The sequence below is a fragment of the Carcharhinus amblyrhynchos genome, chromosome 12 (assembly GCF_965287045.1).
Source record: "Carcharhinus amblyrhynchos chromosome 12, sCarAmb.v2.hapA, whole genome shotgun sequence".
NCBI classification, from domain to species: domain Eukaryota; kingdom Metazoa; phylum Chordata; class Chondrichthyes; order Carcharhiniformes; family Carcharhinidae; genus Carcharhinus; species Carcharhinus amblyrhynchos.
This window is the reverse complement of record NC_137335.1, coordinates 50,435,774-50,460,470: the sequence shown is the minus strand read 5'-3', so window position 1 is coordinate 50,460,470 and position 24,697 is coordinate 50,435,774.

Here is a 24,697-nt window from a genome sequence, read left to right as displayed (position 1 = left end):
AGGTACATTAAAGGAGAATTTAGCATGGCCAATGCGCCTAACCAGCATGTCTTTTGGACTGTGGGAGGAAACTAGAGCACCCAGAGGAAACCCACATAGACACAAAGAACTCATACAAATTCCGCAAGCCAGGAATTGAACCCAGATACCTGGCACTCTGAGGCAGCAGTGTTAACACTTTACCACTGTGTGCCATTTGAATTTTTCCTTCCCCTCACCCTTGAGCCCCCAGCTTCTATATTTAACAGATCACCCCTGCCATTTCTGCCACCTCCAGTGTGATACCATAGCCAAGCACATCTACCTGTCCCAGTAGTATTGCAGAGGAACTATTCCCTCCATACATTCTAGCCCATTCTTTAATCACCCCTAAAACTCTATCTCCTCTCCACTGCACCTTGCCATGTAAGAATCAAAGATGCAAAACCTTTATTTTCACTATCCAAGACTTCAAACATCCCTTCCAAGTAAAGCCATTTGCTTGAAATTATTTTTGGATTACTGTACTCGCTTCTCATAATGTGCTGCTGTTTACATTGGAGAGACCAGACTCAGATTTGAGTGACCACTTTGCAAAGAAACTTCCACTCCATCTGCTTGTGTAACTCTGGGCTTCCAGTCACCTGCCAGTTTAATTCTCCACCTTTCCTCTAGTCTGATCTTTCTGTCCTCAATGTGTTATAATGAAGCTCAACGAAACCTTGAGGAACAGCACCTCGAGGGGAATCGCAGTGGGTGGGGGGGATGGTCCTTGCAAAGCTCCATTTCCAGGTTTGGGGTGAACTCAGCCAGAAAATCTCACCCCTTATCCTTTGATTGGTTCAAGGTTGAGTTCAACCATGTTAGATCATAACATCTACTCCAAATCTATGGGCGGGATTTTATGAGAAAAATTCTAAGGGCAGGATTTTACAGCTCATTCGAGGGAGACTGGGAATTCCTCTCAGGGGTCAATGGACATTTCTACTGAACACCCCCCGTTCACTCTGATTCCGTGGCAGGTGAGGCGGTAGAATTCTGAAGTAAGTGTCCAGCTAACGTAAAAATGGGAGAGTTGCAGATTAACTTTTTTGGGTAGATTTTTACTCCCTATCTTGTGCACATAGTGCATGAAAAAATTGGGCCTGACTGTTTCTAGCTATTACAGGCAATGGTCGGAGCTTAATTCACCAGCCAACTGCAGAGGGAGCTATTCCAACAGCAGAGGCCTGATAGAGAGAGAGAGATCGGTCAGACCTCTGCTGTTTCAGCCAGCTGAATCCAGCTCCCCCCCCTTCAATCGCGGGGGCCCACGGTCAATTATCAGACCCACACCACCTGAAAGTATAACCCCCAACCCCCCGCCACCCAGACAGATTGTGCCCCGTCCCTTCCCCTACTGATTGCTTGCAGAGCAACAGTGGCCCCTCCCCATATCGATCGCAGGCAGAGTGCGGAACAGGCCCTCCCCCTTCCTCCCCGATTAGGCCACCCTGGACTGGCTCTGCTCCTTCAGGCCCCTCCCCTTCAGGCCCTATCCCATCCTGGCCCCACTCCCTTCAGGCCCTATCCCTTTCAAGCCCTGATTCCTTCAGGCTCTGCCGGTGGGCAGTGCCAAGGTGTCTGGTGGGCATTGCCAAGGTGCCAGGCTGGCATTGCCCAGGGGCATCTCCCCTTGCCCTTGGCCAGACCGGAGGGCTTCAATGGCCTCCTGCTCTACTTGCAAGAGCAATATACCTGTTCCCTGTTCGTGGGGAGCAGATGTTTTCCTCACTGGAAAGAATGTCTCCTGGCGAGGCTATAAAGGCGAGTGAGCGCAGACGACTAAGCACCGGGATCACTAAACACATGCAAATTGATATTTAAATATATCTAAATAAATTATACAGCCTCTCGCCTGAAATGACCAAGAGACTAATCTTGTTGGATATCCGCTGCTGGTAAGATTACAAGAATCGGAAAGTCAGGTATGATCCTGGTTTCTCAGCTCTCACATAAATTCCTTGGCTTGTTCCACCCATCGATGAGCAGAGTGAACTGGTAAAATCACGGCTTACATTTCCCTTATCGTTATTGGTTTTGTTTCTGTTATTGTAAACCAATGAATCTGTCTGTAGAGTGTCACATGATTACATGGTGACATCATCAGAGGCATTTGGAAGATTATCCCTCTTTTCCATCCTGGACTGTAAACAAGCAACATCAATATAATAAAGCTCTACAAACTGCTTAAATAACCCACCAGGTGACAACCTTTCCATAGGGCAGAGTGGTTAGCACTGCTGCGTCACAGCGCCAGGGACCTGGATTGATTCCAGGTGTGGGTTACTGTCTGTGCAGAGTCTGCACATTCTCCCTGTATCTGCATGGGTTTCCTCTGAGTGCTCCAGTTTCCTCCCAGAGATCAAAAGATGTGCAGGTTAGATGTATTCGTCATGCTAAATACTCTCTCAGTTTACCTGAACATCATTGGAGCGTGGCAACTAAAGAATTTATACAATAACTTCATTGCAGTGTTAATGTATTTGCAATACTATTAATTAAACTAGTCTTTTATCTCTGCTGTATAAGTGAGCTGATCACTTCTATATACAACAGTTTCTCTCGCTTTTTTCTTTTGTTTCAGATGGCAGTTATTAATGTTTTCACACGTCATCCAGGCACATTCTTTGTTTTTTTACCTGCTGCATTACCACTTCATGTTACCTTGGGCCATCAATTCTTTGTCATTTAATCTCTCCTGCCTGCTACCCTATCACGGACTTTCCCTTTCATTCTTTTTCCCACCTCTCGTCCACAAATTTCCCAGTTGATGGAAGGTCATTGACCTGAGATATTAACGATCGGGTAAATTTTCCCAGCTTGTTGGAGACAGACTGAGAGGCAGCAGGGATTGTAATGAATAGGGAAGGGTGCTGGGAGGGAAGCTCAACATCTTCCTGCTTCCATGGTGACATGCCAGGGTGGCAGTAGCCTTAGTGATGTGATCTGTCAATTGAGGTGCTTAAGGAACCAACTAATTACAGCTTCCCTCCACGCTGGGCATTTTTAAAAATTCATTTATGGGACATGGGCATCACGAGCTGGCCTTTCCCTAGTTGCCCTTGAACTGAGTGGTTTGCTAGGCCATTTCAGAAGGCTGTTGAGAATCAACCACATTGCTATGGCTCTGGAGCCACATGTAGGCCAGACCAGGTAAGGAGAGCACATTTCCTTCTCTGAAGGACATTAGTGAACCAGATGGGTTTTTCTGACAAATCGACAATGGTTTCTTGGGTCAATAGATTCTTAATTCCAGATTTTTTTTTGTTGAATTCAAATACCACTGCCTCCTGTGGATTCAAACTCTGATTCCCAGAACATTAGGCAGGTTTGTGGATTAATAGTGTAGCTATAATACCACTAGGCCATCACCTTTCCCATGAAACAGATTCACCAACAGGTGTGTCCCTTAAACTGGCCAATCAAAAGAGACAAAAAAAAATTGATTCCTATTACTTATTTCTGACCTTTAGAGAACCCAGGGAGGTTGTTGTGATGTCAAGGGGAGTGAATCTTCAGCCAAGCAGAGAAGCCACCCTAACAACAACAATCTCACCTGCAGACTTACGCACATTAAGAGCAATGGCTTTAAAGAGAGTGAATAGCAAGAGTACAATTTGAACCAGGTCAGTCCCTGCTTTTCTTTTGGTAATAGCAGGTGATCCTTCTGATCTCCTAAACATCTGCCTACATGTTGAAATAGAAATGCAGCAAGAGATGATAAACAGCATCAAAACAACCGTCAGCATTATGAAAGAGTTAGAAACTCCAAAAGATCCTCAAATACAAGTCTATGACATGTCTAAAGAAATAATTACACTGAAAATGCAATGGGACAATGGTCAAAGAGATTTATGTTATAGGTTTATTAATTTCTCCAGAAAATTGTAATTTGTGACACTTTAATTGATGCAGTTTCTATTATTTCAGAATGTTCAGTAAATGTTGTATTTTCCACTAAAAAGCAAAGACCTTTTCTTAAATTTGCCATTCCCAAAACATTTTAAAACATTCTCCATCCAGTAACATAGAATATAGAACAGGACAGCACAGGAACTGGCCCTTTGGCCCACGATATTGTGTTGAACATGACGCCAAATTAAACTAATCCCTTCTGCCTGCCCTTGGTCCATATCTCTCTGCTCTTTACATATCTTAATCACCCTTAATCGGCCCTATCGTATCTGCCTTCACCAGCACTCCGGCAATGTGTTCCAGACACCTACCACTCTGTGTAAAAAATTTACCCCTCACCTCTCCTTTGAACTTTCCCCTCTCACTTTAAGTGCATACCCCCTAGTATTAGGCATTAAACATTAGACAATAGCAATAGCTAATTGTCAATAGGTAAGGTTATATAAAGCATTGGTGAGGCTGAATTTAGAGTATTGTGTACAGTTTTGGTCACCTAGTTACAGGAAGGATGTAAATAAGGTTGAAAGAGTGCAGAGAAGGTTCATGAGGGTGTTGCCAGGACTTGAGAAGCTGAGTTACAGAGAGAGATTGAATAGGTTAGGACTTTATTCCCTGGAGTGTAGAAGAATGAGGGGAGATTTGATAGAGGTGTATAAGATTTTGATGGGTATAGATAGAGTGAATGCAAGCAGGCTTTTTCCACTGAGGCTAGGGGAGAAAAAAACCAGCGGGCGTGGGTTAAGGGTGAAAGGAGAAAAGTTTAAAGGGAATATTAGGGGGGGCTTCTTCAAGCAGAGAGTAGTGGGGGTGTGGAATGAGCTGCTGGATAAAGTGGTAAATGCGGGGTCACTTTTAACATTTAAGGAAAACTTGGATAGGTACATAGATGAGAGGGGTGTGGAAGGATATGGTCCAAGTGCAGGTCAGTAGGACTAGGCAAACAAGTGCAGAGGGCATCAGTAACCACCATAAATGAGGTACCTTTCTGTGCCTTACTCTTCTTCCATATGGCTGGGTTCACTGCACCGAAGGCAGTTGTCCCACGACTTGTCTGCAGCACGTGCACAGCATTAATGCCATACCGTACACAATCCAACAGCTCATCGCTAAGAGTGGAAAAATGAGAAATAAAAGTGAAATTACTACATACAAATGAATGCAACATACAATTCCTCTCACAATCTCTTTGAGCTGGGTAAGTTGAAGCACAACCAGCGAGAATGTGAGAAGACGGGAAGAGGGGGAGCCCACTTCTGAAGGTTCTCATGGAGTTTGAGGAGAGGGAAGCCCAGCTGGCAGGTGTGGATGGACTGAGCCATTGGAAATAGGGAGATTGCATTTTGGCCTCTACCCAGTAAGGATCCATGCATGCCATAGACACTTGAGAGCCAAGCATTCCTCCATGCTGGAGACAGCTCATGCTATCTCTTGCTCTCTCCTCTCTCACTTACAGGTACCACCAGGAAGACGGCATGACCCAAACTAGACGAATCCCTGCCAGGCCTCAGCAGAAGGCCTATCCTGGAGAGTAGCCAAGAGAGATGACAAGAGGAGAAATGTGCACCTATAGAAGCATCACAAGCAGAAACCTACACCATCCGCCAGCCCAGACTCACACAATTTGGTGGATATGAGCCCTAACATCAGAAGGGTGTCACAATCTGGTGGTCAGTATAAGGGCATGAGTTTACAGCAGGAGGAAGCAAGGGCAGCTATCCTCACTGGCACTGAGAGGAGAAAGAGGCATCTGTAAAGTTCAAGTCCAATGATGATCCTCTGAATTTGGTTTCCTAATTGATGAAGGAGAGGCAGGGGAACATCAGGCAGGGTGTTGGTGGCCCTCAACATGATAGTACTCGAGGTGGAAGAATCCATCTGCCTGCTAGCTGAAGTGATGCTGACTTTTGCATGCATAAGATTCTTCATGGGGAGGCTGGAGGATTCTCTGGAGATTCTAATCCAGCAGGCCCTGTCAGAGCCACATACAGACCCAAACCCGATGGCAGTAGCCATGTGGGAACTCCTGCTGTAGACTTGCAACAGGACAATGTGACACCTTATCCTCCCTCCAAGTATCTCTTCCTCTCAAGGAGTTAGGCTGGGCATTCAGGCACCCAAAATGAGGAGAAGTGGCAGCTGGACAACCCTGGGACATCAAAGCAAGAATTGCAGAGGTTGTCCAACCCTTCCGAATCCTCCCAATCTGTGACACCTTCAAACTCAATCTCTGACACGACCGGGGGAACAGCTGGCCTACAGGAGGACAGCCAAAGGCAACAGGCTCTCCAGGCCTCAAGTCTTGAGAGGTTGTCCATTCAAGTCATTCAGGGCAACAGGGCCAACTATTCAGCAGGATACCACCACCTCTGCTGTGAATTCTTTTAGATGCACAGGGGAGCATCTAAAAGAAATAGAAGATCCAAAAAAAAGCAAAAAATATTAATAGCAACAGGTTATACAGGTGAAGAATTAACTGTCACAATTATCGAACTAGTATAAATGTAATCACTTTGACTTCAGTAATACTTACTGTCTTGTTTCAGTGTAATCTTTGAGGCTTATTGAACATCTCTCACTCCACCCCCCTCCCCTGGTGATAACCAAATGAAACTGCAGGAGCCAAGGGTTGGTGCCAGGGCCCCTTGCCAGCCATGTGCAAGTAGTCACGTGCACGCTAAACCTTCATCCATCAAGTCTCATGTGTCCCAGGTCCTAGCATTCTCAAAACTATACACATTGAGGTTTCCTTTGTCCACTTGAGATGACCTGCATCTCCACACACTCGCTGACCATATTCCCAAGCAGCATCTTGGCATTTCCACTGTGAGGCTCTGTTTAGTTTTGACCAGACTAGCAATGGTGGTAGCTTCTTCATAAGCTAAGACATCTTGTTTTTCCCCCCAGTCACCCATGCCCTTTCTACCATAACCATTGATTCCTCTGCCACCCCCCCAACATAATTACCTTCAGCATTCCCACTATTACCATTCAACTCTCTCCCTTCTCTTTTGACAATATTCAAGTCAACGTCCACATGCCCTTCCTCCTTCCTCTCTGAGAATCCGACCGTGACTATTCACTTGACCACTCTCCTCCTACCCAACTCCTAGGTCTGAGGGCATCTCTGCAGGCCTTTGGCACTGTTTCGTGTGAAACCATAGCACCCTAACTCCCCCACATTACCTGCTCCCTATCCACCTCTAACTCTCACCATTTCCTCTTACCACATCTACCCTCAGCCCACTCCCCAGGAGCCCACCACTGGCTACGTCAACCCTTCCCTGTTAATCTCCTCACACCTGACCCTCCACAATGCCCCTTCACAGATATACGTATCCCCCCCCAATACCTGGCACTTGCCATGACCCTTCCCATCCTTCTCCATTCCATTTGCCACCAACCACCACACCCCTTTCTAGGCCTGCCCCCTCCCCTCCACCATTTTGTCAGTCCTCTCCTAACTTTTAGCTGCCCACCCTACCCACAGACCTTTACCATCCAACAATACCTCCTGCTGCCTTCCACCTGCAGTAAGGTTATCTGATCCCATGGCAAATTCCCCAGGAGAAGGTCTGATTCCATGGCAAAGCCCCAAGAAAACGAGTTATGTGGATGAAGCTCCAGCCACCCAACGTGATCCTCCAGCTTCCGGACAATGGAAGCCTCCATCCTCTCCCTTGATCTCCGCAGACTGTTCCAGGCCTTCTTAATATGAGTCCTGACTTGTGCACACCATGTTGGTTCAGAAGTACCCTACACTGGTCTGTTTTGCCATTGGTGTCCCAGAGAATCGGGCATGGGGGCCTGCGTCCCATTAGCAGGATACAAATCAGTTTTATGCTGGCCTCTGGCAGGAATCATAACCCGCCATGGTGGACAGTATCGGAAGATCCCCCAGCATGAAACTAATCTTCCGCCCTTCCCCAAATCCTCCACCATTGAACTGGGGTATAGGAGAATCCTGCCCAATGTTACACAATTCCAAAATCGAATCAAAACGCTACTTGGATTAATAGTATAAAATATTAGGAAGGATTTTGTCTGCTCTTGCACCAGCATGGCATGAGAATCTTGTGGTATCATGAATCTTTCTGTTTGCCCTCATTAATACAATGTCTCCCTTAATCAAATAATTTTGTAATTGAAGTGTTCTCATTTCTAATAATGTGGACTAGTCAATTAGTTTTAATATTAAAACGTGGAAAGCTATCAATTTATATTGTTGCCACAGAGCCCACTGAAGGCCACAGGTGTTTACAAAATAATTATTTAAGCCTTCTGAACAAACAGAATGGATAATCAAATGGCATTAATCAACTACTATGGCTTATTGCTGAGTACAGACAGTTTGTTAAAGGATAGAATCTATAATCTCCTCCATCAGCCAAGCTACAGGTTCTCGTTTACAACTTACTGCGTTCCCCTGTGTCCATATTATCCCTTAATGTGGTTACATCTCCATAAAATGTAGTGTTCTGATTAGCTGATGCTGTCCCTTCACACTCAGCTGAGTATCTCAACGTGATTGAAGATACCCTCCTGAGACTGGGCATATCACACACTCCACATGCGTTGCCTTCACCCTTCTGCATTGGTAACAGGAGATACTTCAGATGCCAGCACTAAGGAAGGATCCGGCTACATATTGAAAATTATGAATAGCTTCTGTCATAAACAATTGTTACAATCTTCATAGAGACTGATAGCTTTTAAAAAGAAATTCAAATCATAGAGTCATAGAGGTTTACAGCATAGAAACAGGCCCTTCAGCCCAACTTGTCCGTGCCGCTCTTTTCCTTAAAACCCCTAAGCTAATCCCAATTGCCCACATTTGGTTCATATCTTTCTATACCCATTGTATCCATGTAACTATTCAAATGCTTTTTAAAAGATAAAATTGTACCCGCCCCAACTCTACCTCTGGCAGCTTGTTCCAGACACTCACCACCCTCTGTGTGAAAAAATTGCCCCTCTGGACACTTTTGTATCTCTCCCCTCTCACCTTAAACCTATGCCCTCTAGTTTTAGACTCCCCTACCTTTGGGAAAAGATATTGACTATCTACCTTGTCTACGCCCCTCATTATTTTATAGACCTCCATAAGGTCACCCCTTGGTCTCCTACATTCCAGAGAAAAATGTCCCAGTCTATTCAGCCTCTCCATAGAACTCAATCCATCAAGTCCCAGTAGCATCCTAGCAAATCTTTTCTGCACTCTTTCTAGTTTAATAATATCCTTTCTATAATAGGGTGACCAGAATTTCACACAGTATTCCAAGTGTGGCATTACCAATGACTTGTACAACTTTAACAAGATGTCCCAACTCCTGTATTCAACGTTCCGACCAATGAAACCAAGCGTGCCGAATGCCTTCTTCACTATTCTGTCCACCTGTGACTCCACTTTCAAGGAGCTATAAACGTGTACCCCTAGAGCTCTTTGTTCTGTAACTCTCCCTAATGCCCCACCATTAATTGAGTAAGTCCTAAGTAAATGCCCAGATGGTAGCTGAAAGAATGACAAGAATTCGCATTTTAAGATATTCACAAAATACTGAAGGTGCTTCTGACTACATATCATCCTTCTAGGCAACTTATATTTTAAATAGAGCAGAATTTCCCCTTTTGTGTTTAGCACAACTGAAAAAACAAATTCACAGATATACATTATCCTATCCTTTAAGTAGACATTCAGTTCTTCCAGAATCAGTCCAAAGTGATTATTTGCTCCCAGGGATTTATTTCTGTTCTTTACCTTTTCTCAACCTGGTAACTTCCAATCCTATGATTGCCCTTTATGATGAGGGTATTCTGAGAAATCCTGCCTCAAACCCCAGCTAGGTGAATCTTCCAGCCTTCTTTTAACATCTCACAAATTTGAGCTTTTCAATCCAAGTGCCAGCATGGTAAACCAGAAAGACTTTCAATCTCTTGCTTCTCCCTGTTGCCCAGATCTTGGCAGACTAACAGTGCTTGAGTTTCAGGGATATCTTAGAAACTCTTTCCCTCTCAAAGTTCATTTCCAGCAATGTGAATTACATGGGCCTTTTCATCTGGGCAGAAGTTCTGATGAGCTATCCTGAGAGCCTAACACTCTTTCATTTTAGAATTAAATGGACAATTTAAAGCACAACTGTTTAAAACTTCACGTTCCCAACTCTTTTCTTTGACTTTGGAAACTTAGGAGGTGATTCTCCCATTCTGATCCGCTAATCTTTTGGCAGGTTGGGTTGGGAGATGTGTGTGTACACCAATTCGCAGGATTCTTGCATGCATTCCTGACGCACACTTGTTTCCCACTGCAGAAATCTGGTGTGGTTGGGACCATGCAGGAAACTGGCGGGGAGTCAGGTAAGTCATTTTAATCTATTTTTAATGTCATTATTGGGTCCAGGATTGAATTCTCCGGGCCCGATAGCATCTCCCATCCCATCAGTACACATTCGCTCCAGCGGGGTTTAGAATAGCTCCCCATTTTCAGCGAACTAGTGAGACACCCCACTAGAATGAAGGGGGGCAATTGGAGCCCACCAGGTGGTCGGACAACAGGATATGGTGCCCCCGTGCATGGACACCCTGGCAGTGCCCAAGGGGCAAAGTGCCCATGTCAAGGGGGCATCTTGGCACTGCCCACCAGGCATCAGGCAATGCCAAGGGGATAGGGTCTACTGGGGCTGTGCTGAGGGGCAGTGCTTAGGGGGGCAGTGCCAAGGGGAGCCAGGCTTAGGGGGCCGTGTCGTGAGAGCCAGCTTAGGGGAATGGTCAGCTGGAGGCAGGGCCAGTAGGGTCCAGGGCCCAGGGGGCAATTGGTGGGAGGTCCCACTGCCACTCTGCATAAGGATTGGTCAGGGGTGGAGGGAGGCCAGTAATCGGGGTGGGCTGGGGAGGCTGTTGTCTGCCAGGGGGTCTATCTCCTGGGGTTTGGGCAGTCGAGGGGATCATCACTGCATGGGGGGGCTGGAAATCGCAGTCTTCTGGGATGCGAGGGGTGCTCGGAGCTGGCCAGTTGTGTGGAGGCCACAATCGGGTCATGGAAGTGCCGGGAGGGCCAGCACTGTGGGGGCCCCAGACTGGTCTGCGATCGAGCTGGTCAGAAACTGCAGGCTGACAGTCCGGGGCCACTGCGCATGTGCAGAGTTCCAGAAATATCAGACTCCAGCGTGAAGAGGACCCGCCACCCGAGCTTTAAATGAGATTCGCGATTGTGATCTCTGCAGTGCACAGAGCGTGGGAGAATCGAATCTGAACTCCCACAGAGAAAACAATCGTGATTTACACCACTTTCCCCACAAATTCTGCACTTAGAACTCTTTGTGGAGAATCACCCCCTCATAGTTTATCCAGTTATTAGGCCACAAGTTGGTATGATTATTTCTCATTGTAAACAAGTTGTATCTTCTTCCCAGTAAAAAAGGTCTGAGCCCCCTTTGATCTCTATCAATCAAACCATTTAAACTTGCTGTCAGGCAGGCTTTAAAACAGGTCACGGTACCCCCTTCATTTTACCTTAAATTAAAGATTCATTCCCAAACATTCACCGAGCTCCCGGAGTGATTGTTGACGCGGGTGGATTGTCCTCAGTGCAGATCAAAGGGGGCTCAGACCTTTGTACTGGGAAGAAGATGTAACTTGTTTACAATGAAAGATAATCGTACAAAATTTGTAATTGCAACACAATTAAACCGATTCCAAAAATACATAGGGTATCATTATTTATTTGGAACATTTCACTTCAGTCTATTATTATAATTTATATTCCTAAAATTGATCACTTAAATGCACTTGTTTCACTATGGTACATGAAGCATTGTACATAAAAAAATACCATAATGGAAAGACAAATCTGATAAAAGAGCATGTTGCCTTAAATTGCCTTGTGCTATTAAGTCAGAGAATGGAATACGCAAAGATATAAGAGTGCTAACATCTTATATCATGGAACAGTTAGGATATAGTTTACAAATCCCCACCGAGTAATTTCCATAATGATGCCTAATGGAGACCAGGTACCTCCCTGACAGAGAGGAAGGCAACATTAATAGATGAGTCACCCCCATTTTAACACGTCAAGAGTAACATTGCAGAGGGAGTGGGAGAACATCCGCCCATCCTTTCCATCCCATGTTCACACTGATAAAAGAACAGAAAATAAGCTACTTTTAAAAAAACAAAATATTATGCTGCCAAAATTGAAATTTCAATTCCTAATTGTGGAAGCAGTTTATTAGATAATGAAATTAAATGGTACAATTCCTTCTTTGTTCTTTATTTTTCAAGTAGCTTGCCCATGAACAACATGCCTAAAATAGGGCTGTTTTGTAATAAATGAGAAGGTTGACAGCACTATCTACTTTTTTTTCTTGTTTATCCAAGAATGCTATTCAGAATGGAATGAACTGGAAAAGGCCATTGTATTTACACCCATGGGATATCGTTGCTCGAACAGCAATCAACCAAACACAATGTCCAACCAACTTCATCAAACCATTCTTCTACAATTAATGTTATTAAACATGTCTTCTTAAAGGAAAAGGGGCTTTTATAGGTACAGATTAAAAATTATGCTGGACTATGTTAAAGACAAATTGGATTTATATAGAACTGTCACCTTGAATAGCTTAAAGTACTTCACACTGACTTGCTGCATCAGTAAGCACTGCAGCAAAGCATATGAAGCTATATCATTCTCTATGCTTCATTGGCTTTCCAAAAGTTGTGTATATATTTGCTCATGAATAAAGTTTTGAAAAAAAGTTATTTTCAAGTTTCATGAACCAGTGGCAGTGAAATAAGTTCTCCTTAATGGGAATGAGAACTTTACCCCAGAAATTGCTGTAGGCAATATTAGCAGATGTTTAGCAACGGTCATGCAGCATTTAGTGGTCTGGTATTTTGATAGTGGTATTAGCGTATCTAAAATAAACAAGTTGACACCTGTGTTAAAATAGCAGATGGAGGAGGACTACCATATTAAAGCATTTACCTACTAATTTCATCCAATGTAATTTCTTGACTTCCCTGCATGCGCTAGCAATTGGAATGATCAAAGAAAGAAAGAAAAGGTTATGATTTCATTATCAGGAAGTATACCATAACAAACACTTGACAAATAGACAACCAGGAAATTAGCATAAGCAAGGGCATTAATCAACTGAATTCACAGAGGGAGATTCACAAAAAACTTTGGTTACATTTGTGAGCCTTTGTTTTCTTGATTGCTTTTATATTTGTTGAAGATGTTGATCCTATTAAATATTTCACTTGTGAGTTGACACTTGATTAATTAGATCTCACTTGATTTTGTTGTAGCATTAAGGTAGCCCAAGTCTTGAATTTTTACTGAACCTCAGCCTGAGCCCAGACATCCATTACTCTTGTTTAAACAACCAAGTCCCAGAGAAAACAGTGTTTGATTGACAGCTCAAGCTCTCTGATCTCTATGTCAAATTAATAGGGCTGTAACTTCGGAACTCCAGATCATCATATTGTGGAGGGGCGGGAGAGGGAGGTAGTGGAGGGGCAGCAGTTGCTCAGATGTGCAAACTTCTCCTGGATGAAGTTTGGGGCATGTGAGGCTGTAGAGGATAGATGTGAGGAGGGGCATGTTGGTGCAGGCGGATTGTTTAGAGGAAAATGTGGGTATGAGCACTAGAAGGCATTTGTGTTTGGGTTATAACTGGGACAAAGTCCCACAGTACTGAGGTGTATCTTTTTAACAGCCTGCTTTGGTACCCAGTAGCACCTGTGGCTGTGTCCAAGTTCTCTCTCAGGTCGGCCTGCCCAACTTTGGCATTACCCATCCCCCAGCAATGAAGATTTCTCCTGAGATAGGCGGGCCAAACCAGCAATTTTCCGAACTCCCTCTACCCACCTCGAGTTTGAAAATTCAGGACCATGTAGTGTGTTTTGATCCAGCTGATATAAGAAACTTTGGAGAAATGGGATAGATCTGCATTTTAAACCAAAATATGTTTCTTTAATCTTTGCCTTGCCTCTCTAACCTGAATTCCATCTGTCTCTGTGCCATCCCTAAATTGGCTCCTATTCCAGACTCAAGCCTATTACTTCCATCTATTTTTATTTTGGCCTCTCATGGGCGTGCCACACTTGTCATCCAGTCATACCACTCTAATCCCAACCCAACCCATCACTATACCTCTGTTTCCTTATTTTCCTTCACATTACCAGGAATCAGTCTCACTACAATAAACCCACAGTTTTTCAGTATTCACTAAGGAATAATGAAACCCATCCACTTACTGGAGTTTCACGTTGTCCAACTCTGTTATATTTCCCTCATTTGGTTCCGCTCTTACCTATTATAGCTGGTGCATCTTCAGAAATGACTTATTTTCCCACCCCTGACTGCTGACATACTCCAAGGATCATTGGCCCCTACATTTCCTCATCTACATGCTGTTTCTTAGTGACATTATCAGTAGACGTATGGTCAACATCCAGTATACAGTGATGACATCAAAGTGTATGCTCCATCACCTCTCCTGGCCCCTCGGCAGCCTCTATGTTCTCATACTCCTTGTCCAGTCTCCAGTCTTGGATAAGTTATAGTGAGCCTACCAGTCTCCCATCCTCTCCCTTCTGTAAACTCCAGCTCATTTTAAACCATGCTGCCTATATATTATGCTGCATCTAGCCCCCTCATCTATCATCTCTAACTCACTGACATACATTGGTTCCCAGCACTTCAAATTCAACATTTCAATCTGCGTGATTAAGGGGACAAATGTTTTCATCCAGTGGCACTACCAGTTGAAGCTATTGTTATGATCCTAAATTAGATCCCCTGGCTTTTAGGAAGATCTGATAAGTGATCATGAACTTTCTGTTTGAAATAAACAAAGCTTCAGATTCAAGGCACTTGCAAAGAGAATAAAGCCACAATTCCACAGATTTTGATAAAACAAAAACAAACTTTACCGTACAAGGTCAAAAAAAGAAACCAATTTATAATATCTAATACTATGACCTTGAGGATTAATGTGAAGTGCATTTCAATTTACAGGCAAACAGTGGTTAGACAGACCATACTGTAAGTACATAACAAATGCAACCAAGAGACTTCCTATGGATTTCTCAGCAACCCACTTAGATGCCAGTAAATGCTATGAGTCATTGAAACTATGTCACTCTCACAAGAGACTCCAAATTTTTTATTTTCTAAAATCAAGCTTCTGAATTTCCTCAAAGCTGCTCCAACTCGGACTGCCCCAATGACTATGCACCACTTGAACTTTCAATCACATTTCCTGAGGCTCCGTGCCTTTGGATTTCTGAGTCCAAACTGCAGCCTCTATCTATTGATATGTTTAAACGCTTTAATGCCCAACTACTTCACTGGGCTGGCACTCCTCTAGATTTCACTAAGTTCCAGCCTCCCCAGAAACACCAAGTCATAACTGCCTCCCATGGTGTCCACTGAGCCCTAATCAATACAGAGACAGTGACATTCTGACACCTACTCAGCTCCCTGGGACTTCTCCTGAGCCCTACTTGCACAGAGCTATCAACTGGGGCATGGGCCATCCCTGGGCCCCCTCTCCCACCGACTTACACACAATCAGCTAACAGCAATACTCCAGCTATCTGAAACATGCTAACAGCAGCAACTTTTCAATATGACCTTCTATCCTGCTGTAGAACATTCACTCCCCTAGCAAACTCACAGGTAAACTGAAACCCTCGAACCTACTTAAGCTCTATCCATTTCCGTGATTATATTGCCTTCCAGTGCTCACGAATGTTTTTAAATTATTTGCAGCTTTAACTCCCTAAACAAAACAACCCTGTCTGCATTTCATTGCAAGCAGCATAAACCCTTTGCCTCCAATTATCTAATTAGGCCCACCAGTTATTTAATGATTTTACCTTTCTTGCTGTTAACCCCTCGAGTCAACATGCCCCCAAACTTATAAATCTAATAGTCTTCAAGCTTCTTTAATTACATTTATCCCATTTTCTGCAGTTAAACTTTAATCTTATCAGAACTAAAAATTACCTCTAAAGTATCCTTGGCATTTATTACACCTCCCATCCCAAAGAAAACCCACCATGTGATGATTTTCCATTTACCATTCAGAAGATAATAATGTACAAGATATTATATACCTTAAAACTACTCAAAGCATGCAATACACACAATAATCATCTGCCCATTGTCCAATGAAATCTACAAGTCTATCAGCACAATGCTAAATTTCATGTCCAGTTTAAGATTTAAGAAATTATTTTTTATGATGTTTTCTGAAAACTTTCTTCTTAACATTATTATTGCGGCATGTTGACACAGTGGTTAGCACTGCTACCTCACAGCACTAAGGACCTGGGTTCAATTCCCAGCTTGGGTCACTGTCTGTGGCAGAGTTTGCATGTTCTCCCCATGTTTGTGTGGGTTTCCTCCCACAGTCCAAAAGATGTGCTGGTTAGATGCATTGGCCATGCTAAACTTCCCCTCAGTTTACCCGAACAGACGCCAAAGTGTGGTGACTAGGGGATTTTCACAGTAACTTCATTGCAGTGTTAACGTAAACCTACTTATGACACTAATAAATAAACCTTAAACTTATGGTCCAAAGGTTCACTGGCAATGGAAGATTCCCCATTAGTTTTCACAGGTGAATTTTCAAGCTATTTTAGAATATTCTATACCAATTCCAACTTTTGATCTTGATTGTCCTCCAAGTCTGTAGCTTTCTCATCTTTAAACTCCACAATGAACCTCACAATTAAGTCCAGAGACAAATTATCTTCTTCTTCAGATGTAGCTCTACCATCCTTCTTAAGTTCGTTTTCCAGACTCCTAACATTTTAATTATTTTCTTAGATAACAAATTCAAAGTGGCTTCTTTTGTGACAACAAGTCATTTCTTTCTTGATCAAAGTCTTCCATTGCCATTTTAAGAATGTCATTCAGAATCTGTTTTCTGTTCAAGCAGGTAAGTCTCACATTCCTGTTTGGTCTGATTTTTAAATAATTTGCAATCTTTCCATTTTTCCTGATCCTATTCATAACAAATTTTATTTAATTCTTTCCAATCAATATTGACAGCCTTTTCATTTTGGACTATTATTGTTCTTTCCAATAATTGAAGTCTTCCACATAATTCATGAATCGCATCATTCCAAGCCTCTCAGAATCTTAAATGGTCTTTTATGAGCTGTCCACTTGCCTAGGTTCCTGCTACTGTTTCTATGTCTCAACAATGGAAATCACTTGTGATTCAGTGTCAGGAGAAATTGAACCTTGTGGATCACTTTGCAGTCTTGGTCTTTTCCATCTGCTCAGCTCTCTGCCTTCTTCTGAGGACTAACTGCACTGAGCTACCTAACAGCTCCTGGCATTTCTCCTGAACGTCATGATGTGGAAAAGCTGGTGTTGGACTGGGGTAAACGCAGTAAAAAGTCTCATGACATCACGTTAAAGTCCAACAGGTTTATTTGGTAGCTAGCTTTCGGAGTGCTGCTCCTTCATCAGGTGAGTGGGTAGTTCTGATCACAACAGGGCATAGAAAGGCACACTCAGTTAGCTCAGTAAGTGAGTACTTACAGCTAATCAAGTCTTAAAGGCGCAGACAATGTGAGTGGAGATAGCACTATGCATAGGTTAAAGTGATGTGTATTGTCCCTAGACAGGACAACTAGTAAGATGTTGCAAGCCCAGACAAGTCATGGGGGTTACAAATAGTGTGACATAAACCCAAGATCCCGGTTGAAACAGTCCTCACGTGTGCGCAACTCGACCAACTCGGCCAACATTGTCTACCTGATACGCTGCAGGAAAGGATGTCCCAACGCATGGTACACTGGGGAGATCCATGCAGCCGCTATGACAACAGATGAATGACCACCGCTCGATAATCAGCAGACAAGACTGTTTTCTTCCTTTTGGCGAACAGTTCAGTGGTCATGCTGAAGCATTCGGCCTCTGATCTTCAGGTAAACGTTCTCCGAGGCGGCCTTCACACCACACGACAGTGCAGAGTCACTGAGCAGAAACTGATAGCCAAGTTCCGCATACATGAGGACGGCCTCAACCAGGATCTTGGGTTCATGTCACACTATTTGTAACCCCCATGACTTGCCTGGACTTGCAAAATCTCACTTACTCTCCTGTCTGGGGACAATACTCACATTCTAATCAATATTCTGTAAGCTATACAGCAGAACCCCAGCTATACAGCAGAACCTTACTGGCATGGCTATATCTCCCACAGCAGAATTCTCATTCCCCTAGCAAACACACAGATAAAATGAAACCCTAGAACTTTTTAAGTCCCACATATCTCTAACAAGATATAACCTTCCAGGGCCAACTCAATGCTTTTAAATTAATTGTAGCTTTAATGCCCAAAACGAAGCAAAGCTCTCTGGGCTTAATCTCTTTACCAACAATATAGACGGGGTAGATAAGGCCACGAGCTGCAGTTTGTACAACCTGCATGACATCCTTCAGTAATATCAATGGGGAAATCAGGACGGCCCACAATACTGCCAGCCGTCATGGAATTTACATCAGTCTGTGCACTTCATGAACAAATTTCTCTTCCTAGACATCTTAATGGCTTTTACTATCTCTGGTAGCCTCCCTGCGACCCCACAATTCCTCAAAATATCCCATAAAATCCCCACCCGCAACCTGCCTGTCTCTCCATCTCTGTCTCTCCCTTGAAGACCCTCCTACTTACACACCACCCACATCAGACGGATTCTTTAGAACACCTTTGTCTCATTCTTACTGACTGCCACTTTTGCCCATAAAACAGTAATGACTACTGGCCTGGGATAAACCCCAGCCCATCCTGTGTGAATGGGAAGCATGGTGTGGAGTGGTTGAATGGCTGTTGGGGCATTTGTACAATTGTTGCTATTTTCTACCATAGAACAGATAAATATGTCTGCAATGACTCGGGAAGCCTGATTGGAAAGGAACATAGCTTATTACAGAAAGCAAAGTAAAACCAATACTGTGGTGTACACACACTAGGCCCTGGGACTACAATTCAGCAGGCCCAGTCCTGGGCCGCCTTCCTTAAAAAAGGCTCAGATAACAAGTTCCAGCTGGGCAGGCCCCAGCCTGTTACCAAGGGAACCCATACTCAATGAGCCCCATGAGGAGATCAATCAATAATTCCCCATGGACCTCATAGGGGTTATCATAATGTCCAATATGCAAAATGCAACTTGCATTCATTTAATGCCTTTAACATAGAAAAACATCCCATGCCACTTCAGGGGAACATTACACCAAACCCAGAAAGAGGTTTTAGGACAGGAGACCAAAAGCTTGGTCAAAGAGGTAACTATAAAGCAACAAGTTAAAGCAGGAGAGAGATAAAGGATGCAATTTTCCCACCCCACTACGTTACTCGACCAGCGTAGTCGGGTAGGAAATGTAAGTGGGAGGCCAATAACGGGAACTGCGGCCAACGTCCAGCATGTTATGATCTTCCCAGGCCATTTTTATTGACATAATCAGCCTCGCACCTTTTCCTGGCACAGGGCAGCTTTTAGCATTCATGAGTTAATTTAAATATCTTTAATGAGCTCCCGACAGTATTGTCCGGGCTCACTTAAATTTCTGCCCCCCACCCCCCCATCACCGCCTTGGAGCTCCACACCACCGGGGTTCACAGCTGGTCCACAGCAACCAGAACCAGATGTAATGGCCTCACTGGTGGGACTGGAGGCCAGTGAGGTTTCCCCGGGAAGTCAGGAGCAGGGGTGGGTGCCCTTGGGCTGCGCCAGCCTGGCACCCTGGAAGTGCCCACAGGACACCGGGCTATACCAAGGGGGTGAGGTGTCATTGGGGCAGGGTCAGATGGAGGGGAGGTGGGGGGGGGAAGCAAAGTGGGACTCAGAATTGAGGGGTGGGGGCTGGTAGCGGGGCCAGCAATCAGGAGGCAGTAATCGGGATGGGGATGTCAACCGATCTTCTGCTATACCGGGAGATCGGAACATGCCCCATGGCAGCCTGGCCTTTCTGGCAGGTTTAGGCTCGATGTGGAGATGCCGGCGTTGGACTGGGGTAAACACAGTAAAAAGTCTCACAACACCAGGTTAAAGTCCAACAGGTTTATTTTGCAGTGAATGCCACAAGCTTTTGGAATGCTGTTCCTTCGTCAAGTGAGTGGCGTTCACTCACCAGACGAAGGAACAACGTTCTGAAAGCTTGTGGCGTTTACTAACAATTAAACGTCTTGGACTTTAACCTGGTGTTGTGAGACTTCTTACTAGGTTTAGGCTCCATATTCCCCTACTGGTGTGAATTGCTGGATGGCCTCTGTATTGCACAGAATGCTGTAAATTCATGAAACTCAGCATGCCCCAAAAAAAGGTGGGAAAACTTCCCACCTGTTGCGCACTTTGATTTTTGGGAAAAAGCCCCGCATAATCTTCAGGGCACTGCCTATAACCTTGCCATTCTGTATCTTCCCTTTATCCTGGTGCTTCAGCTGTATCAAGTCAATGACCACCAGGAATGACCTCTGCGTACTAATTATGCCACTAAAGAGCTATCATACAACTCTATAGCGCTCAGATTGGCCAGTTCTGTTCTCTATTAATGCTAACACATCAGACCTCAAAGTTCCTTAAAAGCAGCATGGCTTGGCCTCCACGACGCTAACAGCAGAATGGCACTACTTGGACAGCAACCTTTGGACATTTGACTTCACAAGTTGCCCCTCAGCTGAAGCTGCTGTGCCATTTCCACATAAATAATGGCAAGCACCGTCAGACTTACAGTCATTCTGATGGAAAATTCAGGCCCAATAACTTGTCACATAGAATCCTATAATACAGAAGGAGGCCATTCAGCCCATCAAGCTTGCACCAACAACAATCCCACCCTATACCCATAACCCCACATATTTACCCTGCTAATCCCCCGAAAACTAGGGTCAATTGAGCATGGCCAATCAACTTAACCCACCCATCTTTGGACTGTGGGAGAAACCGGAGCACCCAGAGGAACCCCACACAGAGGCAGGGAGAATGTGCAAAGTCCACACAGACAGTGACCCAAGCCGGGAATCAAACCTGGGTCTCTGGTGCTGTGAGGCAGCAGTGCTAACCACTGTGCCACTTTGTCACCCCGTTATGTTTTTAAACACGTTTGTCTCTCATCCTGGCAAAGAACAGGTGACTTTAAATATGTGCCTGCTGTTTAACAAGCCCCCCTGCCAGTGGAAAGAGTTTGGCCTTATTTACTCTGTTAAAACTATTCTAAATTTGGAACATTGCTGTTAAATATCTCCCCTCAACTTTCTCTGATCCAAGGAGATAATTCCAGTTTCCCAAGTCTCTCCACATAACTGAGGTACCCAGGCCTGGTGCCTTGTTGAATTTCCTCTGCAGCCCCTCCAATGTCTTGATCTAAATTCATTAAACACTTGAAATTATGCATATGCAAATAATACTGTATGAAGAAATATCAAATATCAAATAGATTCAGGTTAGTTTTGCAATTGCAAGGGGATTTTATACAAGAGTATTAAACATTCATACATGAGTTACAAGCTTGGTATGTAACTGCGCAGAATGGCCAGGATTAAAATTCACAATCTTGTATATCTCACTAGGGAAAGACAGCACAAGGAAGAGTCATAAGAAAAGACATGGGAAGGTGGTCAAGCACCTCTAGACCTCTCCTTAACTTCTTATCTGAAAGATGGCGCTTTCAACAGAGCAACACTCCTTCCTCAAATATGTGCTCAATACTCCAGTGTATAATTTAAATGCACAACTTTCTGCTGCAGTGGTGGCAGTACTACCACTTAATTAACCCTGACACTTTTGAATGAAATCTTGTAAGATAGAACAGGACTAGCCACATAACCTGGGCGACACGCTGGCACCGTGGTTAGCACTGCTGCCGCACAGCGTCAGGGACCTGGATTTCAGCCTTGGGTGACTGGCTGTGTGGAGTTTTGCATGTTCTCTCCACGTCTGCATGGGTTTCTTCTGGATGCTCCGGTTTCCTCCCACAAGATGTTCAGGTTAGGTGGATTGGCCATGCTAAATTGCCCTGTATGTCCAAAGATGCATAGATTAGGAGGATTGGCAGGATAAATACAAAAGGTTATGGGAATAGAGTGAGGATGGGCTTGGGTAAGATGTTCTTTCAGACAGTCAGTGCAGAGCTGATGGACCAAATGGCCTCCTTCTGCACTGTAGGGATTCTATGGTTCAATGGGCTCTAAAAGAAAAATACTGTGGATGTTGGAATTCTGAAATTAAAACAGAAAATGCTGGATAAACCCAGCAGGTCTGACAGCATCTGTGGAGAGAGAAACACAGTTAACATCTTGAGTCTTAAGATTCTTCCACAGGACTCTATTGACCTGCTGAGTTTATCCAGTATTTTCTGTCTTTATTACAGTAGATTGAGCAACAAGCCAATCCTGATTTCTTAGACATGTCCACTTTGATTTTTGTAAATTTATTTCTTCTGCTGCTTCAATTAGTCAGTTATGTGGGGTCCTCTTGAATGTGATCATTATATTTCCAAATGTCTGTGTCTCTTTCTTCATGATCTGCTTATCCTGGTCAGGATGAAACAAGATAAGAAAATAGGGAGGATGCATTCTAGTTACTAGAATGTGCTTCCATCATAGGCAGAGAAACATAGAAACCCTACCGTGCAGAAAGAGCCATCTGGCCCATCAAGTCTGCACCGACCTCAATCCCACGCAGGCCTTAATCCCATATCCCTATATATTTTACCAGCTAATCCCTCTAACCTATGCATCTCAGGACACTAAGAGGCAATTTTAACATGGCCAATCAACCTAATCCGTACATCTTTGTACTGTGGGGGGAAACCAGAGCAAACCCGCGCAGACACAAGGAGAATGTGCAAACTCCACACAGACAGTGACCCAAGCTGGGGATCGAACCCAGGTCCCTGAAGCAGTAGTATAACCACTGTACTACCATGCTGCTCAGTAACAAAAGCAGATATTACCTCATGTAGCCTCGTGTTAGGCAGATGCAATACAGAACTGCTCTTTGCATCATCCAGACATAAAGTCTACTGTAATAATTGTGGGGTCTGTCTCTTTAAGACACTCAGCAGAAGAGGGTCACCTGACTTGAAGGACCAATAGGAACTGAGAGTGAGTGATCATCCCAGAGGGTGTAATCCTCTCTCAGGCAGAATAAAACGGGAAGTCATGTAGTATGTATGTCAAGATTGGAGCAGCTAGGTAGACTGCACCAAAGCAACCTCAGGCTGCAAAACCCCTGCACCAAGTTTCTGTTATCAATAAATACCTTTTGTTCCTAATGAAGCCTCTTGGCAATGTCAGAAGTGCCCCTATATAACACCCACATTGGAAATTTCACTTTTGTTTTTCATACAACCTCATATTGGCACAACTGACACAATATGGCAATCTTACTGAGGCATTTGTGATCCTTTTCCATCAACATCGATTGTGATCATCTCTAACTAAGTTTACCATACAATATTAAATTTGAGAATCATTTTGCGTAACGTCCATTGGGAATTAGATTAAGGTAGCTTAAACAGATTTCATTTAGCAGTTATCAAAAAGAGGAAAGTTTCATCCCATCTATCTGAACTGGAACTCAAGCCCGGCTCCCAGAGGAGAGATGACAACAATTTAACCCATTACACCACCCTCATAGCCCTACGATTCACTGTATTGTAAATCTACATGATTATAATAAAGATCAGACCCCTTATTTCAGGATAGCTTTAAAACAGAAGTTTATTAAAGCAAGTTGTGTGATTGAGCCTATTATTTCAACATGCTATCACTTAAGTATGTGTAGTTTGGCAACAAAAGAGTTAAAACTGTATTTTCCCCCAACATCATACTCATCTTGTGTTGGAGAGCCCTTGAGAATGTTATTAGCTGGGTGTTCGCCTGCCATTTTCCATGGGAGGCAGCTGTGTAATTACAAAGCTAATAGCCTGATTGAGAGAAATCAGATGCAGTGGTTTGTCCAATTATATGATACATTAGCTCTTTCTTTGTAAGCAGCTAATGTGTGAAGCAAAGTGGCATTTCAAGGGTCAGGATCCTTAAACAAGTGCCGAGTTGCCGGAGATTATTGTGGTTTCTAATGGATAAAAGTGCTAAATCTTCATTACCAAAAGCACGAAAATGCAAATGTGTCTCGAACAAAAGAGAGGAGGACTGGCAAGAATATTTAGTGTATAATATGTCAACCTACAACACCAATTACAGCAAAAAGCATGGAAACTAATCAAGGATGGTATAATTGTTCAAATTGCATTCTTCTTTATGGGAGTGTAGATAATGTTGTTGCTGTTTCCTTTCACACTGCAGTTACTTGACTTGGTTGTCCAAAATATGTTGTGTAAGCACCCGAGAAGTTAAAGGCATGTAATGGTAAGCCTAGTTTTCACATGGGCAAACTCTCTCTCTTCTAAGAGTTTGAAATAGTTAAAGCATGCTTCAACTGCACTGCACAATATGTTCACACATCAATAAAATGGTTACAAAGTTGAGTCGAAGGAATTTAATGCTGCATATTGAATTGGTTCAGGTCACGTGCCCTTAAATCTCAGAGCCCCACACTAAAATGTGAAAGAAGTGAATGATTGCATTGCTATTTCATTCAATGCATTCCGAATTGTCATTCAGAAGTTTCATAATCCTTGCACCGGTTTTATTGACAGCTCTGGATTCTAAATAGTTGCATAGCAATCACTGGTTTGAGTTTGAAGTATGGTGATGACATGAATAAAATG